Below are 6360 nucleotides of genomic sequence, written 5' to 3'. Positions count from 1 at the left end.
CGCACATTGTTTTTGGGGGGATTTCAATTCCATTTAGGTGGTCATTAATGCCTTTGAGCACCACTCTCCCTAATTCAATGTTTTCGTTTTTCTCCATCCTGTATGTTTAAAAAAGAAAAAGAAGAAATAATATTATTGCTGATTTTCCTGAATATGAGATTTCATACCACTTAGCTTCTAAAATAATATTTAAATGTCAAATCCAACGAGTCGAGGAAGAATGGACACCATCAATATAAAAAAGGAAAAGATAAAAATAAACGAAAGCAGAACAAAGTTAAGCTTACACTTGCGAATGTTCTGTTTACTCGCAAGTTTATGCAAGTACCAAAGTTTGGAGCCGATTTTGCGAGTAACTGCAATGACGGCTTTAATTAAATGGGCTCATTAATATTAACGGTACAAATTTTGCTGCACCAGATGTTTTTTTACGTGTTTATATATGTACAGAAATGTCCTTTGAAATTATCTAATCATTCTAATATTTTCTGTAATTGAAATTGAATTTTAAATAACAATTCAAAACCAATTGTTCAGAGAACAATTGAAGTTCTTTCCATCAAAAACGATATATTTTAATATGAACATATTAAAGTCCTATTTAAAAAGTTATTTCCAGTGTCAAATGATAGCATAGTGTATGATGATTCCAAAAAAATATGGTTTTTAAACACTTTTATTTAAAATAAGTGAGATAATGTGTTACTTCCGTTTTGAAAAATGCCACTTTGAGTATTATCTGATAGTTAACTTGACACTAATTTCAAAATATATAATTCTATATACTTTCACATTAAATAAATACAAAAAAATAGCTACTTCTGGTTTACACAAGGTCATTTCCGGTTGGCTTTTACAAGGTCATATGGCTAGTAACCTAATGCAAAGTCCTAAAGCTTTATGACGTATGCATATGAAGCTAAAGAAAAGGTCAAAATTACATATGACGTAGTTCTCTATCACTAATGGTTTACCAGTTACAATTACAAGTCACTTATTTTAAATACAGAAGGGTAAATAACTCTCATATGGAGTCTCCGGACCACTTCGGTCAAAATTATTCTTAAGATCATGAGGATATAACGAGCAAATTGGTGAAATAATCGTTTGCGAATGATATACGCACACAAAAAACCAGTGTTTGGGGAGATAACTCTTACAATAAAAAGTGTTTGTTTAAAAAGGGTCAGTTTCAAAGTCGCAATAACTATCAGATATCATATGTATAAAATCTAAGCCGGACTCCTATAGACCGTAAGAAAAAAAATGTGGCGGAAGAAGAAAATAATAATAATAATAATAATAATAATAAAAGAAGAAGAAGAAGAAGAAGAAGAAGAAGAAGAAGAAGAAGAAGAAGAAGAAGAAGAGGAAAAAGAAGAAGAAAAGTGGAAAGCCTAATAAAACAGATTATATATTTAGCGGATCGCTATATGTGACAACAGGAAAAGATAATAAATGAAATTATAGTGATTCCAAATGTCCGACAAGAATCACTAAACTAAATAGACAAACAACAGTATGCAAAGCACTACTTATGAAACCGAAGACTGAGCAACACGAAAAACAAAGGATGATCTCAGGTGCGTGTGATGCGTTTGAACGTACAAACCTGGTTTTTATTTTAGTTCTGTACAAACATATTTCTTGTGATAAGAAAAAAATAATATGATAAGATCTTGTGTCTCGTTCTTAATAGATTTAGAGATCCATCTAGTATGCTTAAATTAGTTTCATACTATATTTTTATGCAGAAAATAGTATAAATGGCAATATTAATAAAAGGAGATCAAAGAGACACAGTTATAATCGTCCCTCGGTATCTGTTGCAGCTAAACAATCAGTTATATTTTAACATTTCCAGCAAAAATTTAATAAAATCAAGTGAGAAAGAAACGTTTGCCATATCTCTGGAGTAGCAACTAAATACTTTTATATTTAACATTTAATAGCCTGTATTACTTTATATCAATAATATAGGTGTGTTATATAATGTCATATAAAATACTGTATGTTGTAACAATTATATATTTTATGTGTATATGCCCCCTTGGTGACCTAATTTGGAAAATGAAATATCTGATCTTATCTTATCTTATAATATAGAATATTTACCTGATTTTTGCCTGATTTTTTGCACTTTCCTGTGAATATAATAACAAAACATATCATGAAATGACTAGTAAAATTAAATAAAATTAACAATAGCAATGAAGTAAAGAATAAGACTGAATAAAAACGTCTCACAAATAAATAATACAAAATATATTTTTAGTAGGAATTTACATGTGCTATGCAGACGCATAACTATCTGGAAGTAACTTTTCTCATACGAAACAAAAAGTAAAATCACAAAAATACTGAACTCCGAGGAAAATAAAAGTAAACCCTAATCAAATAGCAAAATAATCACTAGATAAAACGAATGGATTACAACTGTCATATTCTTGAATTGGTACAGACATTTTTTTTGTAGAAAATGGTGGATTAAACCTGGTTTATAGCTAGCTAAACCTCTCACTTGTATGACGGTCGCATAAGATTCCTGAAAAATATACTTACCTCTTATGAAACCTTATCGCACTTCATATTTGGATTTCATTTTGCAATGATAACACCTAATTATTCTTATGTGTTTTACGTTTTGTCCTTTAGTTAAATAAAATTCAAAGGTAGCGCACATAATTCTGCTAAATATTTCATGCAAATTAGAAATTAATTAAGTATGTAATTCTTGAGACTACGAAGAATGAAAATCTAAACTAGCACTGTATACCCCAAATTTGTTTTTTGCCAGTCCTAAATTGGGAACCTTTAATTCAGAGCTGTGTTGGGTTGCAGTCTGTCATATCATGCCTTTGTTTTTGGTTTTGTCATTATCCAGGCCGTTGATATTTACTCTTTTGAGTAGTATCACATTTTTTCAGGACAAGGTGTTTCATTGCTGCCTATATGTTATTGGTTTTTCTCATTAATGATAACCGTATGCTGGCCTATTTTTGCTTACATCCACGTCACTATTATTAAGGTAGTTGTAGTCAGTTATTTCATTTGTGATACAGTTTTTCTTCCTTGTCGTATTATTTTGAGTACTTAGTCTTTTGTTAGATGTTTTTCGTTCCCTGTATCAATCTGACAAGTCAATTCTTTTTCAACTAATGTTTACTGTTTGTTCGTAAGCTATGCTGTAACACTACTGTCCCATGTTAGGGGAAAGTTTGATCGCTTGCAAACATGGTTATCCTCTCCACAGTATATGTGTCTATCCAAAGTTGGTAACCTGTAATTCAGTGGTTTACGTTGGTCGTTGTCAATTATATTGTTGTTTTATCTATTGTCATGTACATACATCAGGCAAGTGGTTGTCTAGTTTTAATTATTTTACAGCTTCCTATGTGGTATGGGTTTTCCTCATTGTTGAAGGCCGTATGGAGACCGTCATCTTCTTATTAATGTATATTCATATTATTGCTCTTGTGTCTTTTGTCTTATGTCATATTGTCATGGTTTAAGTACTTAAGGAAGCAATAGTAAGACCAAATTTTTATATAAATATTTCAAATATTTCCAATATAAGTACCTGAGCAATTCTCTAAGTTACACAGTGATGTCTCCATACGGGGTCCAACACAATCCTTCCCATCTTCAGACGGCTCAGGATTATCACATGTGCGATTTCTACTTCCTATACCATTTCCACACGTGACGGAACAGGTGGTGTTTGACCAAGATCCCCATTGGCCGTCAACTGTTTAGACAAAATCTATGTTAAAATTACCTTAAGGGAATGATCGCTAAATTGAAATTCATTACCGAAAAAATCTGTTTCATTAAATCGATTAAATGTTGAATTTCAACATTTTTGCTGCGCACCCTAGCATCAAATAACGAAGCGTGCATGTGCATGAACTGCTGTACATGTCCATTTTTATATTCTTGTCACATTTCTTTCATGAACAGACAGTATAGTGAGAACCCTTTCCTATTTCATTGAATGTACCAAACAAATAGTCAAATAAAAAGGTAAAAATTTGTAGGGTTCTTCATATTGTATGGGCCGATAAAGTTATCATCATCCTTACTCGGAATGAAGATGGGTTTTGACACGATTCAAGTTGTATTTTTATTCATAAATCAAGATAATTTTTTATCAGCAACCAGTCTTTCATTTTGTGTGTTCTTGTGGACATGTTGATATATTTATTGTCACATTAACATATTGTGTCTGTTTGAATTGCTGACCGATTGTTTTCAATATAACGGAACTTTAAACAACTGTCATAAAAGTTGGATAATAAGCTAGTTGTAAAACCAATTTCAATCCTACGATTTTCTTTGGAAAATGGCCGTACAAAGACAGGAATATGACAGTTGTTTTCGTTAATAGATAACGTTTGATTTTGTCAATTTATATATATATATGTAAGTTGTCTTACTCTGAAATAACTTGTTTCACAAAGGAAGTGTACAAATCCATGTTTTTCAATTTGAGTTCATTTATATGTTTTGGATTTTAGTTTGACGTCCATTTTCACTGAACTAGTACAAATTTTCATTGAGGGGCCAGCTGAGGACCACCTCCGGGTGCGGGATTTTCTCGCTGCGTTGAAGACCAATTTGTGGCCTTCGGCTATTATCTGCTCTTTGGTCGGGTTTTTGTCTCTTTGACATATTCCCCATTTCCATTCTCAATTTTATTAAAAAAAATCTTGTTCCTGTATATTTTTGAAAAAGAGTTTGTTCCCCTCCCCTTCCCACACCGAATGTATTGTTGGTTCGGTGCAAAGGGAATGCTTATATTTTCTCATTCATTCAAATAACAAACTTACATAAAAAATAAATCTTCCATTTATAAGCCATTTGAACAGACACATTGAATAAAGAGGATAAGTGATACAATGTGATACTCTTGAAATTACTATATGGTTAAGCTTCAACTACTGATTATTCAATTTTTTAATGTAGTTGTATAAGCAAAATATTTACCTAATATTGTTAACATGACGTAGAAATTCCTTTATATCGTAGTAATATAAAACATTAACCTGTTTGCACCGATGCACTGTTCGATACAGATTCATCGATATATTCATAAAAACAGCACTGTCACTGTGCATTTCAAATACGTATTATGTATATATTTACATATATATGTAAGAACGACTTGTCCCAAAGCCACAACTATAAGTTCAAAGTCACTTGTGTAGGAAAATATTGAATAATATACCTGGAAAAGAACAGTTTGATGAGTTGAACTGTGGAAATTCTGTTGTTTTGTTAAAATCAACACACAATCCAGCTAAAGTGAACTCGTCTTGATTTGATGCCCATTCAAATAAATCTATCATTGTACAGCATTCCAAGGGATTGTTAGTCAGGGCCTGTAAATATTTTTCTAATTTACAATTTAAAAACTTTATTTCCTTGGATAAACCACAATAGCTTCTTTGTTGCACACCATACATATTTACTATAACCATTATAAAAGATAAAACTGGTTGACTTATTCTGTCGAATGAAAGCAGAGACAGACACGATAAAAAAATCTATATCAAAATTAGTCCGCAATCTTTAAATGATTGCGTCAACTTGTTCAATCAACCTTTTAAACAGCTGCTATTCTTATCTTATGATCATAAGGAATGTTAAGTCCTATGATCAGTTGTTATTAGTGCATCCCTCGGAATTTTCTCAGCACTGTTCAGAATTTTGCTTGTAGTCAGCCTATTTATGTTACGTTACAGATAATTCAGTGTTAATTATTTGGCAAAAGTAAAAACAAATACACCTATTACCAAATTAATCTTAATATATCAAAAGTGAAGTATCTGAGTATTGCTGTAATATAGAGAAGTCGAAAGACTAAGCATGATTTTTTTTAAATTTATTTGTCTAGCTGGTATAAATCAGAACTTTTCGTTCGCCAATTAAGTTTTGTTTGAACCTTATCTAATTTGAGCATATACATCACAAGGTGAAGATATATCAATATTACATACAACAAATTTATATTTGTCGTTGTTCCAAATATATTGGCAGATACTGTTGTCAACATATTCGATTCCAAAAATCTACAAAAGAAGGCAGTGAAGTTTAAATACTTGAGAGTAAGAGATAAACATTTCGTCTTTCGTTGTTTTATATTTCTATATACTGGTGCTTAACAAGTTTGTGTTATATCTCAGAGAAATATTTTTTGACTTTCAAAATGATTTACCCAAAGAATTTTAATAACAGACGTCAACAAAATTTACGAGAACACGTTATAAGGAAATATAACACTTCAAACATAATACTATTAAATCATTAATGCATTTATATATATATATCTTCATGGTTGGTCAGAAAACACTCCTATCG

This window comes from Mytilus californianus, unplaced genomic scaffold (genome assembly GCF_021869535.1).
Source record: "Mytilus californianus isolate M0D057914Y unplaced genomic scaffold, xbMytCali1.0.p SCAF_14, whole genome shotgun sequence".
Classification (NCBI taxonomy): domain Eukaryota; kingdom Metazoa; phylum Mollusca; class Bivalvia; order Mytilida; family Mytilidae; genus Mytilus; species Mytilus californianus.
Note: the sequence above shows the minus strand (reverse complement) of the source record.